The sequence below is a fragment of the Bombus flavifrons genome, chromosome 6 (assembly GCF_040668555.2).
Source record: "Bombus flavifrons isolate JBK064 chromosome 6, iyBomFlav1_principal, whole genome shotgun sequence".
In the NCBI taxonomy this organism is placed as follows: domain Eukaryota; kingdom Metazoa; phylum Arthropoda; class Insecta; order Hymenoptera; family Apidae; genus Bombus; species Bombus flavifrons.
Window position 1 is genome coordinate 10,721,143 of NC_138447.1, and position 19,715 is coordinate 10,740,857.

Here is a 19,715-nt window from a genome sequence, read left to right on the forward strand (position 1 = left end):
TTTAAATTTGCCATAAATGTATAAATATGCTGGGTTTGGTAATAAAATTTAATTTGATTATTTTCAATAATCATCTCAGCAAACTATGTAATACAAAGAAAATCGAAGGTAGTGGTTAGAAAAAAATAGTTTCCTCTAGGTTTATGCCTCCTTTGTTGCTTCTATTTAGTTTCAACTTAACCTTGATCTAACGCTGATCCGACCTCTATTTAGCTTTGATCTTGAAATCCCCCTTGCTGCGTCTATAATTTAACTCAACTGATTCGACTCAATTGTAAATTTGTAGAACCGGGAACGTAGATTCCGTGATAGTACATCAGCCTCGATGGCGCCAAACATTAAACTGACACGTCGTTCACCGTAGTAGTATCGGCAGAATGGGCACAGATTGGGCTTAATTAGCACTCGGGTCCGCCCCACGTGCATTAGCGACGAACTCGATCTCGTAGGGTGCATCATCCGTAGTTAAGCATAATCTCGTTGATCGTGTAGTATCTTGAACGTTAGGGGAAAGAAATATCGGCTGTCCCTTTCTCTATCACGATACGTGGATGTTAGGAAATTTAGTTAGTTATCCATTGTGCATTGATAGCTAGCGACTTTGACGAGTTTCGTTACGGATTTGGTTTAGGATTGTGCGCAAATTTAGTGGGTAAATTACGTTTCAACTAAAACTTGGGGAGGAAAGCTTGGTAGTTGGACGTTTTCGTTCGATATGTAACCGATGAACGTTGTTTCTTCTTAACTGCTGCGGACTGAACGACGAACTTCATCAACCGACAGGTTCGTTACTCAGTTTCGATATCAATTAACACGAAACGAAGATTGCTTTTTCCCCCTTCTCGTTGGATTAAGTGGAAATTACATGTCTGCAATTTCGTCGTGTTGTTCGTCTCTCGTTCTTGTTCGTCTCGTGATAAAATATAGTTGGATACGTGATATCAACGACTAATTGCCTTAGTATAAACAAGTTACTACTATTGCTAATTGGATCGGTTTAATTAACCGGCCACGTGTTAGTGATTCCATACTATCTAGGAGCGCGTTTCACAAAGCGCGCTTTGTATTTTGATCTTTGTAATGGCCTCGTACGCGATTATGTATCCCTCTGTTTCAGCTCAGAATCTGCGCGTAACTTGCATCAGACCATTTCAATTATCGCGCCATGGTATTATCTATAGATATCTGCTTAGCGGGATAAAGTCTCGCAACTTTCTACTAAATTAGTTAACCTAACGACTTGCATGGTTTCGGTCATCGAATTAAATTCGTTTCTATTTAAACCGGGTACTGCCTTCATCAAGCTAATTTGTAATTCGATTGTCCTAACTTATTTCGATTGGCATAGGCCACAGTCTGTTTTCGCTGCGCTTCTCTAATATAAATTAAATTAAATTAAATTAAATTAAAATTTAAACGACAAAACCCTTGTAAATCTTCCGTTTTTCACGATTCCTTCTCAATTTATTGGTCTTTGAACAATCCATCCTACGACAAGTTATCAGTCCGAATTTGTCATGTAGTCATAAAGAGACACTCTAGCAAGTGCTTCGTCATCAATGAGATTATATCGAACAAAAAGTCTTTACTCAGCTCCGCAGATCTTGTTAGCTTGATGCAAAACGCGATTAGGACAAGATGACGTTAAACAAAATTTTAAGATCATTACCGCGTACTGGCATATCGATGCTTAGATCCTATCAACGCGATATGCCTAATGAAATTTTATTATCGTCTCGGTGCTTTTCCATTCGGCGCTTCGGTTCGCGATGATTCGCTGCGCAATTCGGCTGGAATTCGTTTCCGTCACGGATAGCTAACGTTGTCTCCAGCGTTATTGCGCATTCCAGATTTGCACGAGGACAGTCAGATCATTCGAATTCACGTCGCGACAGAAACAGCTTCCGCGCGAGCTGCCGAGCCCGTTATTCGCGGAAAACGTCAGGACGTTTTTCACTCGATGCTCAATGAAGATCGTGAATTTCTACCTGTTTCACGACCGGCCGAGAAACTTTTCACGCGCAACATATCGTGACGCATTCGAGGCACATTGAACTACAATATCCTAAGGATTCGGTTCGAAGATGTTCTGGGGCTTCGCCAACACGTGTTCTGGCATATTTTTCGGTATGAGAGCTCGTACGGTGCCCCGTCGTCCAATGATTGCCAGTTTCCTTTCTAAGATCACATCCTGTGGCCTGTGAGTGACTATAGTCAGAATTGCTAGATATTCTATACGACTGGTGGGATAAATGAATGAGCTTCTGTCTAGAAAATGTAAATATTTAGGTAAATTGTATGAAAATGATATTGAAAGAGCAGGACTTGAGAAGCGATTCGTTTCACGTACTTTGGTTATTTTACATATTTCTGTGTATTGTTTGCGCTCTATGCATTTTTCTGCATCTTTGAATTTCCCATAAATGCATAGAAATCTGTACTCCAGTTATAACAAAACCTATTTCTATCCAAACGGTAAACACTACTCGTGTACATTGGCAGTAAAGTTAACGAGCGTTCCATAAAACAAAGTTGATGAGTTTAATTTCCGAATGACTTATATATCAATTCCAGTTATCAAACTTTAGACGCTTCTGCAACAAAATCTAGTCTCTAGCAACTATCTTCGCTTTATGTTTGCCATTCGTGCATTCTATTATTAGATCTTTCTGTCTTCACGCTGATAGTCCTTGCCATCCAACAACACAAAAACACCATTAAATATCATTTTTACTTGAGACGTTTATATCTAGGAAAACTCGGAAAATCAAACTGTAGAATCCTTAGGGGATTTAAACTCGGGGAACGTTCTTTTCATCCCTGACCTGGTGGCAATTGGTTCGGGAGGATGCAGCCTAGGAAGCCTGGAGGTCGAGGTACCGTGTGAACGGGGCTTCATGTGGTGTAGGAAGAAACGCTAGAAGGTAGGGAATGGCGTCTAGAACAAGACAACGCGATACAGTGAAAAAGAACACTGAGGTAAAGAGAAAGAGAAAGAAAGAGAGAATGTAGAAGAGAGAGAAGGGGAAATGTGCAACGCACAAAGTGCAAGCCAGGCTACAACGTGCACCGGAGACTCGTCTCGATCGTGACACCTGCGCGGCTTTCCACCTTCTCTCTCCTTCCTCCTTGCTCTCTGTCGTCGGTTCTTTCGTTCATTTGTTACCATCCGCGTCGTGAATCGTCGGCCAAGCCGCACTTTATGCTGGTTCGCGGCATTGCTCGCAGACAGCTGTCCCTGGTAACGGTCGAAGGGATCCTCGACGAGGGATCCTCAAGGTCCTTCGTCGGCTGCCACACTTTCGAAATTCCTCCTTTCGTTCGCGTAGTCTCGGCGTCGTCGTTGTGAGATAGATTCTAGGAACCGATTTTCTCCCGCTTCGTGCAACGAACTATGGAAACGCGCAGGCCCGCTGCTACCATGTGCAGGCAGTTTTTGTTTCTTAGCTGATGTTTGAGAAACATTGAGAAATGAATCGATTGTATTTTGTATATCGATTGTGGAGTATAGGCCGATGTTAAGACTTTTTGGTTGCAGTATCTGCGTTCTGTGAGTAGATAATTTTTAATTATCTTACGAATCGAGTTGTTCATAGTTAGTAAACAATTTCGCTTTCACTCAATTGGCAGGAAATAAGTATAATAGCGGATATATTTACGCATATTGGCGATTGCGAGTAGCTCTTTCCATCGAACGCTTGACATTTTAGATCTGAGGTGAATAAACGATTTTTAACTCTTTTGTGCATAGAAGCGCCGATATTATTTTATTAGTCGACGTTAACTTTGCAATGAATTAATTTATGAATTGGTTTTCGTGCTATTACTTTGAATAACCTTTGCTAGTTGTCAACAGGCGTTACGTTTGATGATGACACAGTGCTATATAATACTCTTTAATTAAAATGTCCTAGCTAACGTGTCTTCTTTAAATTATTCATGTTAATTTGTCTCATAAATAAAATATCACGTTATTTTCTGTCATTTTAATATTTCAAGAAAATCCAGCATACACTTTTTCAATATATGATACTTTGAATAGTTTGAACGACGAAAATTAATTTCACCTGATTCCACGAATTATCGCAGTCAACTATGTAATGACGTATATATACGTTAATTGAATTTGAAACAATCGAACGAAGCTATTTTCAATAGAAGTATCTATGCACCTAATCGCGAATTCGATTAAACGCATAGCGCGTTAATCGTTCAACAGTGACGTTCGCTCGAAATTGGATTAACATTCGTCACAAATTTGACGGAAGGCTGCTCGTTTCACTCGTATCGAGTTTTTCCTAGTAGCGAATAGAATAGTCGCGGGATATTTGTTTTTTTTAACCGCTAGCTGCTCGTAACACGATGAAGCGAAGTTCAATTGTACGATAGATTTGCAATCGAACTGTTTAGGATTTTTCCCTCTAAACTATCGAGTTCGTGGGGAAGCCTTTCTTTTAATTCTACTCGAAAATAGTGATAAATTCCTTTGTCAGGCGACGTAAGCTTGTAAAGTAAATTACAGATAACTTTATTAAATAAATGAAATACCTGTAGGAGATCTTCTATACTTTTCCTTCGAGTGACCTTTTTCTGCAATGCTGAATAACGTTAGTGGGAGGATTCGAATGTTATTGGGTCAACCCGAGGTCTTGTTAATTTTTCTTTAGTTTCAAAAAAAAGACTGAGGAATGAAATTGTGTTACTTTCTTAGGGGATGTAATGTCAAAGGGAGAACTTATTCGCACCTTGAAACGAACTTGGTACGCATCGTTGCGTTACGCCAGGCTTTTTCAACTTCAATTATTTTTCAAGAGAGTACATACTTATATCGCACATGTACGCGTATCGTTGTCGATAGTTGATAACAAGCGAAACGCGAAAATTTCTTGTGTCAATTCACGAGTATTACGAAATTCCCGAGTACATATTTACGAATAAGTCAAAATACCGATCATTTTTTATATCATCGATTCCTCCATGTTGCGAGTCTCGTTTTTTTAACAAAACGATGACTAAATGATATTATGAAAGAAGCCAAAAGATGTAACGTGGCTCGTTTTCTTACAAGCCCTCCATTTGCTTAATGAAGTTTCGCTTCCGCGAAAATTGGATCCGAAGTTCTCTAAAATGAACGAGAAAACATTTTACCCGACCTAATAACCAACCTATAACCCCAAAATAATCAGACTGTCACAGGATATCTTGCTCTGAAATTTGCAAAAGGAAAACACGTCGACTGTGTCTTACTCTACGGAACTCGAAATGAAAGCATCACAGTGTTTCACGGTCGATGGTCATCTGTGTGAATTCATTTCGCGAACTCCCGTATCGCGTAGATATTTGCCTCAAAATCGTACAGAATGAAAGGGGGAAAAATACTTGTTTTTTTAACAGCATACTCGACAAAATTCGACCAAGATTTAACCCTTCGCGGTCGACATATTTTTCTGATGGCGCAGCCGACTAGTCGATGCGACTTTGACTTAATGAATATTTACCGTACCGATCGATTTGGAAAATAAATTTCAAATACCGCCAACAGTGGCGACATCCGAATGCAAAGGGTAGCTCATCGTTGGATGACTGTGGAGAGGGAATTCGATTTGCATGGTGTATACAGTTTCCAGCTCGTTGTGTAACGCAACGGAATAAACGGCACGCGCTCGTGGCTGATGGCAGCGGAGAAAAGCGCTGATAGGGGGAAAGGGAGTGGGTTATGAAAAAAGGGGAGAAAAGAGCCGGAAAGAGGAGGCCGGCGAAACAGAGACAGCACGGCCGAAGTGTGACCAACGTCCGATATGGAGTGGCACGCGTGCGTCGTTATTGCGGGAACAGCCCGATAGAGAGGCGACTCGAAACGCACGGAGGGACCATCGATGCGATGGAGAAAGAGCGAAGACACGTTGAAAAGAGATGCAGAAGCAAAGGGATGATAATAGAGAGAGGGAGATATTGGATAGAAAGAAGATAGATATATTCACGCACAGGTAAGGTTAAAGAACGGGGTAAGGGTGATACGAGGAGAAAGATGAGATTAAAAGAAGGGAGGGGAGAAAAAAGAAGGGTAAGGATCGAGAAATAGGGTGAAAGAGAGGGGCACCGAGGGTGGAATAGGCTCTCTCTGGTAGGTCACGATCGATGGGAGCGATGTTGCCTCCGCTTCTCGTACGTTCTGCTTCGATTTTCTAGTCGTCGGAAGGCTGGGCCGACTCGGTTGCTCGGTCGACCAGTCGGTACGCTGGTTGGTTGTTGGCTTGTATAAAGCAGCTCTCCTCGACTAGGTTAGAGGGTTAAAAGTGTCCGCGCACGAGTTCTCAACACGTGGACCTAGAGACGCTTTTCCTCTTCTCCATGGTGAACATGCGTTGCGGCCCACTTTTTATCGTCCGCCCGTGCCACCACCCTATTCTAGCATTATCTACCAATATCTACCTACCTATCTACCTACCTACTTCTACCTACGTTCGACCACCTACTCTGCATTGCAAACGGTCTATCGTGCAAACTGTGCGCGCGATTCTCCGTTGACGTTTCGTTCGACGAGGTTATCGGGCGCCTGGAAAATCGAATGTATCTCTAACACGTGCATCTTTGCTTTGGCCGCGTCGAGTCACGCCAGAGCATAATTTTCCCTTTCACCGCCTACTTGTGTGCTCTATGTACAAGGTACATATACCATCAGCGATGTCGTGTCTCCGTCTCGCAGCGCCGTCGCGTTCCGCTTTGTTCATCCGGTTTCTCTCGATATCGTTCGTTTGGCTTCTCTTAATTATCCCTCGATCGGCTGGTGGCGCACCGTATCACGGCCTCTTCGCAACTCTCGTTGTTATTATTACGCTTTCGCGTTGCGCTTTAAAATAGCATTACTGTCGTCGAGGGCTCGGGATATCGATTTTCTGGAACACGGTCAGCTTGAAATTCGAAATGAAGCAGCGGCACTCTTTCGTTTCAACAACGTCAGTCAGACGATTGTAATCGGAAACATCGATTCCTTGCCGATTATTTCTTTCCCTTCTCTTTCCATTCTTCCTTCTCCATACCGTTATCTCGCATTGGGAATATATTTCTTGCGTTTAACGACGCAACCCTCTACCTCTTAACGAGGACAGCGCGCACACCTTTAGAATGGGAATCGTATACGCGACTGTTAGACTCTCGAGTGGCCTACTTTTGCCCCGCGCCGGCTACCCTTTTCTTCTGTATAATCTCGATACCATCCGCGTCATTGTTATGCGCCGTGATCTTGTTTTTCAACGAAACAGGTAAATAAGTAGAGCTGCGTTCTGAATAGTTAAATGCAAAACCGCCACGTTGCTCTTCCCACTTTAGAACTGGCTGGCTGTGCAACGTCAGCTCGATACTCTTCCAGCTTGTCGTCGTGATTTTTGTCTTCCCGGAGTCTCGTTTGCACCGGTAAGACAGGTTATATCTACTCAGAGCAGCGGCTTGATAAAATCTTCCCAGTAGCTTTCTGCTTCGATCGGTCATTTCTTCGATGCGAATAGAATAACGTGCTCGTACACGGAATATGCCGGTTCCTAACGCTGTAGTCTCGGTCACCTCGTATTTCTTCATCGATTCACCGTGAATCGAGAAAATTTTGCCTCTCTTCTTCTCTTTTTCTCTATCCTTCTCTTCCTTCACATCGATTTCACGTGTTCCATTTAATAGCCGCATCGTCGCCAAGAGCAACGGCGACGTTTAACCTGCGACACTTTCCACTTTGGCTAATGCTTTTATCCATTCGCGTAATTAACCCAGCTTGTTCAAGTTACGCGCGATACAATTCATCGAGGTTTTCCTAGTGTATAACGCGTGCGAGTTTTCCGGATACTTCGCTTTCAAGCCTGTAACGACACAGTCAACTCTCTGTAACAAACCGTCGACCCGTAATCTCGTTATGTCTACGTAATTCGTGGATTGCGCACGAAGAACCACGTTAAGAGCACGGAAATTTTCGATCCAGTTTCGTTGCCACGTTTTCAAGTTAGAAAAACACACTTATCATCTGTTTTTTATTCCTCCTTTTACTCTGTTCGTCTACGCGATCTTTGACACGGATCTTGATTAGCATATTATGTTATTGATTGATTGCGACTCGTGGCTATATACGCGTCAAATTATGCAATCATTAAAGTATAAAGTTGTGTGAGTTTATGAATATTGATGTATTTTCCTAGATTAATGAGATTATGATTATGATTTTAATACTAGGGAATTATATGTAAAAACGTAGTTTTTCTTCGTATCTAATATAAAGGTAGAATGATTCAGTTTCAACGTTTTTCTCGTTCTGATTTTATGTTTTTACTTGAACTAAAAGCCTTGTAGTATTCGCCGAAAGAAGTAAGATAAGAGTAAATGTATAGCCAAATAGACATAGGTCTAATAACAAGAGGGGCTAATCAACATAAATCGTAAAAATAATTCTTTCGATGCAAAATTAACTTTAATATTTATTAGTATTCGGTATCATAAAAATGGAAATAGCGTTATCTCGGAAGTCAAGCATGAAAAAACATGCGTTCCGTATATCAAAGTAACTTGAGACGATAATAGTACTCGAAAATTATCGCATTAATGCCGATATCTATGCCGATTCATGTCACCGAACTCAGGCTCATTCAGCTAACTCCATACAAGCTGTCTAAAATCGTCTCAAATTACTATTTTCACATACGGAATGCATGTATTTTCACATTTCACTGAATCCTTGATAACGTTATTTCGCTTCATTATGTTCAATGCGTTGCAAACATCCTCACTTATGATATCGTACTAATATGAAATAATAAAAGATGATGTTGCATCGAAAGGATTGCTTTCAACAACTATTTTCTGGGTTGATCGGATAACGTACTACATTTCTAAAGCTGCTTCCTGATAAAGAATAAGAAATATGATTTATCGCGTCGAATCAAGTTCACGAAGATTCACGATTTACACATTAACTATTACTACGTGGTAATATTATTGAAATTTATTTAACTCGCTTATATTAATTCTTATATTAACAAAAATTGAGAAATCGATTGATCAGATAATATAAGAATTTACGTAAAGCTAGGTGGACAAAAGAGATAACAATGAATGTGCAACTTTAAGTTAAATTTTGAAACCGGTTTGGTAAGATTAGCGTTAAAATCTAGATAATCAAATTCATGCAAATCAACGATCCATATATTACTATTTGCTACTGCACAATTGAAGCTAATGATATTTATTTCAAACTCGGAAATTTTGTAATTCAAATACTTAGAAAAATATAACACGACACGTGTTAGATTTTGCACGAAACGGCCAGCGAAAAATAACATGCTGACGTATAAACGATGCGATAAAATCTCTGTTAAGGTCGCGGAGGAACCGATGATCCGACAAGGGCGTGGCTTCTTTATTAGAAATCGTTGTCTTGTCGCAAATTGCAGGCGACATGGGGAGGCGCCGGATTAATTATGCGAAAGCACTGATTAATTGCGGGCCCAAGTCAATGACCTTCGCTTCTGGAAGACGTCCGAGTCTTTCGGTGAATCTGGTTTTGTGGCACTGTTAAGTGTCGCGAATGAATGCAGGAATGCGCACTTACGGCGTCAAGCGGTCGACATGCCGATGATACTTTCGACGAATTAGAGCTTCGGCTTTGCGCAATCACGGTGCAACCGACCCGCATCGCATTCGTCGTTCTAAGAACTTGAAAATGGACACCTCTTCCGATCGTTGAATGATTCGTCGTCCGCGCGACTAAAGGCACTTGGAGCAAAATATAAATATAAAATTTGTCACGTTTTACAAAGTTTTGTCATGACCGTGGAAAATATGTCTGCCTGGTAAAAAGACGAATAACGATAAAAGATGAAAAAGAGGCATCGTCGATGTCTACCTCTCTTTTTTTCTCTTTTTTTTTTACCTCTTGCAGCACGGAACTGTGTTCAAAGCGTTTTGTCAAAGCCCCCTCCGGAATAGAGGACGAGGAGAGGAAGCGGAAGAAAAAAAGACTGTCGTGGATAATATTTCCGCTAGATTCAATACGTTTCCTTGATAAAAGTCGGATGAAGAGGACGAAATATTGGTAATCGTCACGAGGAAATTACATGGAATTACAGACACGATTTCTGAGCGGCACAGCGATCGCGTGAGAGAGTCGTGTACGATATCTCGCTGATGGAGATCTACGCGAGCGGAAGAGTTACGATCGATACAGCGTTTTGAGCAGAATATAACGTTAAACCATGACTGCATTTTGTGCGCACGATCACGTCACGCACACGACCGTACGGTACGTTCTACACCCGTCGAATATCTTTGCTTGCCGCTTTGCAACAGCCTTCCCCCAATATTTCAAATTATCTCTTTGCACCGTGCATATCATTGACCCCCCAATGACCTTCCATTGTGAATACGAAATGACGAAATGAAAGTTCGCCTTAATGATTCGAACGTCTCTAACGCATCTAATGTCTCCGTTCCGGATGTTCTCGCGCGTAGAAAAATTCTTCTGCCTTGTGTGCATCCGTCTTTTGATTTCTGCTCCGACGCATTCGTCTTCGTTAACCGCCGATTCATTTCAACTCGGATTCCCGTTAGATAGCATGCACGGCCATACAGAAACGATTTGATGCACGAAAAAACGTTTTGCAAACGATATAGAACATGGCACAGGTTTCATGCCATATCGCGTTCCATATCGCGAATCGCTGAAAATTTCAAAGTTCACGCGATTTCGCGCTGTCATTTTCAACTTTAATATCCATATGTATGTCACGATGTGCCTCTCTGCGCGTTGTCTCTCTTCGAAATCTTTTTTTCTTTTTTTTTTTTTCATCACTTCGCCAATTTTTCTCGCTTCTCGACCCAACGAAGCGGTCGCTGAATAACGACTTCGATCGTAGGGAATATCTTATTCAGAACTTCCTGGCCGAACGCCAGAACTTCTTTCAAACTTCCGGTGACGCGTTCACTTTCGTCCGTAACACCGATATCTTAGCGCATCGTGTTCGAGTATTCCGTGGAAATGTTAATATCGTAATAGAATTATCGAGTATTCCGCTGTATATACATTTACAAACTTTCCGTGGAATCTTTGAGCGATCGAGAACTCCTGGAAGGAAATCAGTTATTATGGGAGCGCACTGTTTTCAGGAAAATTTCTGTTCGTCGTTCTTAACGCGAACGAACCGATGAATAAGAATTTCAACATTTGCAACACGTTAGTTGATGATGATAGATGAACGTAAAGATGATCTGACTGTTAATCGAGGTATTCTTTGTTCCACCTCTATTCAGAGATCGTAATCGTATCTTGTTAAACCCGAAGATAGACACAAACGACGATGGAGAGAGAGATTTCAATTTTTCCGGCAAACAGAATCGTACGAAAGGGAACACGTGCTTGAGATACTATATTTTATGAATTGGCAGTGACACGGTAAAATTTTTTATTTGATTTTGTACTTGGTATATTTTCTCGTCGGGGAAAAACATCCCCGTGATAAATGCAGTCATAGAACGCACCGGCTGTTTAATTGTCGTAACGAGTATAATCGAGGAACGTTGTGTTTCCTTCCGCCGTATTTTTACGTAATAATATAGAACTCGACCTTTTTCTTCGCGGATTCCTTAAGGCACTTACACAATGACGAAGATAAAAATCAACAGGCTAGGAAAGAAACTATTTGTTACCTCCGGTGGTCGATTTATTAGATTTTCCGCGTGCGACTGGGAAACCTTTTGCAAACGAACCAAACACAAGGCTTTGTATGTTATCCGGCTTCTGTGTTGTTCACGGTGGTCCAGTTTGTCCGACATTTCGTCACAACTCACGTGTCTGGTATGCGGAGAATGCCGCGAACTAACGCACCCAGGAACTTCTCCGAAAATATAGCCAGGAATAAAGCAAGGAAAAAATAAATTCGCTCGAAAAGAGGGACGAAAACACGAACGTACGTGGCGCAAGTTTTGTTTGAATCTCCGTGATTTCGCGTGAAGCTTCTAAATCGCGTCTGCTTTAGAAACACGGCGATGCTTCTCTAATTGACTATGAGTTGGAACTTTATTTATCTATACTGTTCTCTTTCATCAAAACGTTCTGTCTGGAATTTTTGCAATTCTTAAGATACGTTGAAACATTTGCATTTTTCTGTGTCCTTAAACTCCGCTGTTCTTGGATCGATATAACCGAAAATAAAAGTTACGTTTTAATACATATTATTAAGCTACGAGTAGCGTTTAAATATTTGACCTTACTTAAATATTTGGTTTTCGTTCAGTTAAACGTTTTATATAGACGTACAAATTTTATTTGTGTATTCTATATCTTTCATTTCTAAGTTTAGAGAAAGGTTGTCGTTAGTAATACGAACGTGAAAGATAAACGAGCAGAACAGCAATGTTATATGAAGTTTATCACATCAAATAAAATCACATTATACAATAATTACGGAACAAAAGACTATATGTTTTGAATTAAACGAGAAAAGAAATAAACATGGTACAACGGAAATGATAAAACTTGATATTTTACTTAAATTAGTACCTATAGGAAATTTATAAATGAAAAAGATTATCATGTCCAAGAGATTGACAATTCGAATGCCTAGTTAATAATTTTAATGCTGTACTACCATATATAGCACACGTATAAACTGTATAAAAATAGGATTTAGTTGAGGTAATTCTCAAGGAAGTCACGATACCAGGCTACGATAATTTATATCATTGATTTTCCTTTTCTCGATGGAAACGATCTTCGAGAGAAGCATCGCGAGGAAAAGTATTTCATTGTGAATAAGATTCTTGAGAAAAATTGTCGTTGCAAGGCCGGTCTCGAGATTGTGTCGTTATTTACAAGGGGCACTGGATCGATCAGTTTTCTCGCACGAGCAGTTCAAGCAGACGAGAGCGTAAGGAAATTTTCTCGCCTGGAGCATTTATTCGACGCTTCGCTGCTCCTTTTATACTTTCTGTTATCATCCAGTGTCGAGGCGAAGAAAAGAAGAGTCGTCAAAGTCAGTGGGGAATCCGGTCGTGGGCCGATCATGCAAAATTACCCAGTCGGACAAATTGGTCGGTCGTCGTTTCCGTCAAGAATCGCTTGTTGCGAACCGGCCAAACTGGATTCGATTTTCCGCCGAATCCTTTCCGCGATATCCACTCTCTCCGTAATTGGATCTTGAGATTTCGTCGTCGTATTATCGCTTCCGCCCTTGCCTTCACTCGGGTAAACAGATTATTCCAGAGAAAAATCTTGTTGCCAAACAAGAATCATGCGAAACAAGATAAACGCAACAGGTTGAACACCACCAAAATAAATTTAATTTAAATATTGCTACTTCTGTATCGAAGGAAGGATCTCGAACACTTTACGGTCGATTTTAACAGACAATTTTAATCCTATTACTCTCCACGCTTCTTCACGTCCGTATCTCTTCGGATATCGTCTTTTTTTTTTAATACTTTATGCATAAAAAGCGTCCAGTACAAAAAAAGGATTCGTAAAACTGTTTTGCTCGAAAGAAATTTATTGGTACCAGATTCGTCGTTATAAAAACCTTTCTCAATACCTGATTATAAAGGATTAATGAAAATGTCTTACTTCTATCTTCTTTAAATTGTAGAAGTACGGTTTATTTAGCAATGTTATATTTATTATGAAATTAATACCTTACCTACACGAAAGGAAAGGCGAAGGTAATTCAACAATCTAATAAACTCATTTGCTTTTCATTTTTTCTTGCATTTGATTTTCATAGATTCCAGATAGTACAAGTGTGCACTTCCGTTCATAAGTTGATACTTGCTAATCTTCAAACGCAAGCTTTAATGGAATCTTAAAAATAGAGTGTAATTTATTTTTCCTCATAACACACGCGATTAACGGATATCAAGGCCATCGTATTTTATTTCTATATTAAGCACCAAAAAAAGTTTCTATAGGTGACCAAATACTTTCTTAAGCTATTATATATGAAATAAAAATAAACAGGCTTCCAACCCTTGAAATTACAAGTTTTCGTGATATTGCCACATCATGGGAATTTCCCAGGCCGAGATATCGTACACCTTAATGCTGCGGAGTAATTCGTCGATTGTGGTTCGCTGGTACAATCGAAGACGCAAAGCGCGTAATAGGCTTACTCGGAGTCTAATTATCAAGCGTGTACACTTAACTCTGGCTCTAATTATCGGTCTGGTAAACGTCACAAAGAGGGTTCGGTGTATGCACGTTCTCCGTTTATACGGATTGGGTCAAAGGCGTCAAGTGCATACTGTACAAATCGACGAGTGGCATTTTCGATACGTAGACCCAGGACAGGGTCCCAGAGTCGTTGCTACCGGCTATCAAACTTAGGATAGACAGAATGTCTGCGGCTAAAAACCTCGGTTCATTGCTGAAACACTAGAAACAATAGCTCTTTCAGCGTTATTACTTGACCTCGATGTTTTACGTAAGCGCGTATTAATTTCAAATACTTGCTTGATGAACAAGTCGAGGCTATACACCATTCTTGTTTGTTGACACGGATTGTTCGATCCTTCGTTTCGTATCTACATATCTGTTGCTTGTGTTGCGGCTGTTCCACTGTTTTTTCGATTGTTTTCTCGCCGATATCTTTATACGAATCGTTATTAGTGAATGTTATTGGCACTTGTTATTAATTGAAATATCGACAAAATTGAGATTGGCATCGCAAAGATAATGCCGTAGTAGATGGTGCAGATATTGAACTGCAATATAAATTCGTTCTCTTTTATGTATTATTATATTTGTTACGCAGTGTCTACAAATTTGCGATGTATTTTACTAGCTTTTAGAAAAACTTATTTCTTTCACGTTATTTTCTAGTGTGTTTAAAGCGATATACGAGCTATTCTCCGAATGGTTTCTAACTCGTTATCGATACTCTACCACAAACGTTTGCTCATTCCCGAATCATTGGTCATCCTCTTTTGTGAATAATGTTAAATGATGAGAATAAACCAACCTGGCCTCTGTCGCATGATAATTTACTAACCGGTAATATTAGCAAATTGACAAGTTGCAAGTTGTATGTTGCGGACTTCTCTGTAATTCTGCAATTTTACATCACTTAGAATAATCAAGTGACGGCTACTTAAAATTGTTTCTGTGTAAAAATTGTTTCTAAAATTCAATTTCTTTTATTACCAAATTTATTAGTGCGATAGAAGGCACTCTGTCGGTATTGGTAACGTGTAATTTGCAACTTGTAAAATATCACTTGTAAAGTATAAAATATATATTTTAAAATTGTAAAATATCACTTGCAAAGTATAAAATATATATTATACAAGTTGCAAATTACACGTTAGCAATACTGACAGATAGAGTCCCTTCTATCGCACTAATAAATTTGGTAATAAAAAAATTGAATTTTAGAAACAATTTTATACTCGAATATATACATTCAACACTTTTATAATACGATACTCAAAAAGCATGGTTTCGATACACGGTGCAAAAATTGCGATACGGTTCTATATAGCACGACTGAATAAACTTGAACGATCATTGTCAATTGGTGATTCATATAGTACGAATGTTTCCATCGTACTGTTTTGCTTTCGTTTAATGTGTTATAGGTGGGTTGGCTGTATTAGTAAGATTGCGCAAGAGCTTTCTGATTTCATCCGGTTCAAATTCGATCGAAACGAGAGATTAAATTCCTAGTTAACTCTTCGAATTAAAATTTTGTTGACAAGCACCCTTCTCATCAAATTTTCTTACCAATATTTCGATGCAATTCAATAGCGTCATCATTTTCAAGCCAAAAAGCTGTTCCCTCGGAATGAACTACTACTCCGTCATCAAGGTTGCGGAAGCCTGAAAACTCGATAATCACGACATCGTGGACATCACGGAATCGATTTTGTGGCCTGCAGCGATTGAATCTTGCATCGTAATTGATCGATCGTCGAGAAAATTTCGAAACGTCGACCAGAGGCAGTATGGTGACCCGTTGTAACCGTGTGTTTCATCGTTGCTCGATCGTGCGACAAGTAAAAGGCTGCTGGTCCGAGAGATCGCTGCCGTTAAAAAGAAAATGAAAAAAAATGTTTAAAAGCGAAAAATAAAATATGCTCTCTTTGCCCTGGAACCGTTTCATTATTATCGTTAATCGAGTTTCGCCCTCGGGGTCGGCAGGTTTTCACGCGAGTAAATGGTTAAATTGAATCACACGTATAGACGAGCAGGGAAAGAACGAGAGACGCGTTGTAAAATACAGCTGCTGTCGATAATATCCGAGTATTAATTTGCAATTAGTAGGCATGCGAGTGAGCACGAGCTACGGACGCGTTAATTGTCGGCATGTAAAACGTGCGGTCGATCGTAGGCGCGAATTTTAAGCGAGTTCCACGCATTATAGGCGACCGATCTCTAAACCTTGCGAAAAACAAACTGTACGGGCCGGGATCGTTTCGTAATTTCTGCTTTATGTAATTGGCATCGATCGTGGAAGCTCGGAACGAAAGCGGGAGAAAGCGATCGCGAGTTACGGCGATTCGGTTTTGAGACGAGCACAACACGGCAGTCGTACCTCCTCGGTGTTGAACCATCTCGCGAGTCGTGTTTCGTTTCGAAAACCTATCGTGCATTTCGCGATTATACACGCTTTCACTTTTTTTTTTTTCGTTTTCCAAAGGAGAATCTAAAATTAATTATGTGCGCAGTTTTCAATAATTAGAGCATGAGTGTATTTTTCAAAGATCATTTTATTGCATTTTTTAATGCATAGATCTTCTATTCGTATATTTAAGATTTTATTTAATTGAATTAATTTTATTGACTTTAACAGCATCGAGTTTTCTAGCTATATGTGTTTACACCGTAAAAGTATGATTCAGAATTAATTGGTTAATCAAAGAGAAAATTAGGAGAGGAGAGCTTCGAATAGAAGAACGTTCGTTCAGATATCGTTGTAGTTATAAAGACGCTCGGAATATTTCGGAGAGTTTATCGCGGCAGCTCTGCGGGAGTCGGCCTATTTTTGAGGACAAATCAATTTTTCCACGGTATTCGGAGCTGTAATAATTTCCGCGGGTCTTGCGGTTTCCTGGTGACATATTTTCCATTGTCGACTATCTTCTTAGTGAAATTGGATCAACGTGTAGCTGCTCTGTGTAGGAAAAGGTTTGGCGGAAACAAGAGCACGTCTTTTTCAGCTGGATGAACATTTATCTTTCTTTATTTTACTTTGGTCGGTGATTTGTCGTAGACCAAGACTTAACCAAGGTTGCTGTACACTCGTTCTAATCTCGTTTATTTCGTAACAATCTGCTCCGGAAACCCATCGATCATCGTTTACATTCCGATCAAACTATCAAACTTAATCATTGCTGATAATTCAACGAGAGATTATCGACTGTATGAAATCCCGAGATAATGTCTCGGTTCGATTAATTGTTTAACTAAGCATACGTGACTGTCCGTTTGCATCCGGTTTCCTTGCCTGTGATTATGGCCACGTTTTCGCAACGAGAGAAATCTCTCTAGCCGTTGCATTTCGTATGACCATGCACGTTTCAGCGTCTTCACTCAATGGATCGACACAAATCAGAACGGAAGCTCGACCGGATGGATACACGTTAGGAAATATATTCTACGTGACGTTAGATCTTCGATAGCATTAATCATCTGAGTATATTTTCTTTTCAATCGGTACGATTTGTAGCTGGTAATCGAGAATCCTTACCGCGTATTCACTCTGTTAGAATCGTCACGTGCTAATGCTAGATGAGAACCACACGTCTATTCGTGTTCACGCGCATGAATTAAGCTCGTCTCGGTCGGCACGTGAGATCCGGTACTGATTCAACGTCGTGACATACTCGTCAATTACATTCGCGTGTAATTCATTCGCGATCCGCGAGACTCTGATTCCAGATCGAGATTCCAATTGTCCTCTTTAATCGGCCGGATTCGCGTGAGCCTGATGGTGCTATCGTAAGAATCGCAGATGTAGTCTAAGTTCCTCTTTTGGCGAAGTTGAACCGTGTCGGTTTCTTGAGTAGGCTTACGCGATTTATCGCATACATTATCGGTCAAAAATTTGGGTCTACTTTGTACCTAAGTTCCAGTTGTATCTGAAATTAATGGTGGACAAAGGAAAGTTTAAAAGATTACAATTTTACAAAACGGAATAATATTTGATAAGAGCAATAAATAGATATAATATGTAGGTCTACGTCAGAATAGGTGACTGTTAATAACACGATAACAAATGTTTAATCCTAACTCTTATACTTAACTTGCTCCTATCTGTCTGCATTTTCTGCTAGTACTCTTGTCAGTTGAAAAATTAAAACTGTGGATATCGATAGTAATTTCCTTCACATCGATAGATTTTCGAATAAAGAATTGTACACGGTGATAGCTAATCCTGCTGTTATCTTTCAACAAAATTTATTTATTTGTATATTAAGATACATCGAGTCTTTGATCTCGTGCACGACGAAAGCAGCTAAACGAATAACACGATTACAATAATTATAATGTATTATCGCTGAACATATAACTTCATATACTAATTGGTCGTTGTAGAGCCACGAGAAAAATAAACTTTTGCAAATCTGGCTCGCCATTGAGCATTCCAGTTCACCTAGAGCAATCTTGTACGGGAGTTGCGAGTTGTATCGACTGCGATTAGAGTGGCGCCTGGAAACTCTGCGTCGTTCGAATCAGGACAATGGTTCAAATTTCGAACTGTATAGGTCCTCGACTAAACGACTTTAGTGGTTAATGTCAGTGAATAATTGGAGAGCTCACAAAATTACGTTCCCCTGTGAAGTCGTCCCGTATACCGAAGGATCTCTTTGCAATGCCAAATGCTCGTGTGTTGATGAAACGCGTGTTACCGACTGTCGTGGCTTGATATACGCTTGTTTAACTACCAAACAACTTCTCAATCGCTATTCAGAAGTAAGAAAAGTACTTTCGTTCTCGAACGTCTCCGTTTCCTTATTCCCCGACGATATAACTGAACAATAGTTTGCAAAGCGAAGTTGTTGGAGACTTTGCCTCGCCGTACAAAGATTCTCGTCACGAAGTTGGCGTTCATAAGGTCACCGAGGGAGTATCTTTGTCCTGGCGCATACGAATTCGACGGACGACGAGATTTTATTCGTTGGTGAATGTTTTGGAAATCACTTTCGCGTCACGATCCTCGTTGATGCATCGACAGAATTTTGTTCGCGTAAGGCTACGCTCGCAATGTGTTCTGACGAGTTGTCGTTTCAACGAATATGCTAGGACAGTGAAAAATATAGATTCCTATGGGTAGGGTAAGGTAGGCTTATTTAAATCTAGATAGGTCATTTGTTTTGTAATTAGCCAAAATTTTAAGCCATCTACGTTTAGAAACAAAACTATTTCATCAGTTATTAATCGCGATAGACAGTGAAATAACTTGCACTCGTCAAAACAAAAGAAGTATGTTCAGTGTTGGTATTGTCAATTCAATTCAATCGCATGTACATATTACGCTATCTCTGAGAGTTATTTGTTCCTTATTGTATTACTTCTTACACAATACATCTCCGCTGATTCAAATAACTCGTTTCTTAGATTTCTTCTTACTAGCTCTCAGGTATTTTCTCTTTCTTTCGTTATTATATCAGAGACTAATTGTGCCTCGTAATATCCATCGGATTTCGCTATTCTATGCAAAGTCCACGATTGGATTTTAAAACGTTGAAGCTTG

General features: G+C 40.0%; 1 protein-coding gene across 11 annotated transcripts in view; it reads left to right on the forward strand.

Annotated features, from left to right (window-relative positions):
* gish (casein kinase I gish) overlaps positions 1 to 19,715 on the forward strand; it is a 62,110-nt gene that overhangs the window by 29,008 nt on the left and 13,387 nt on the right. The window lies entirely within an intron of this gene.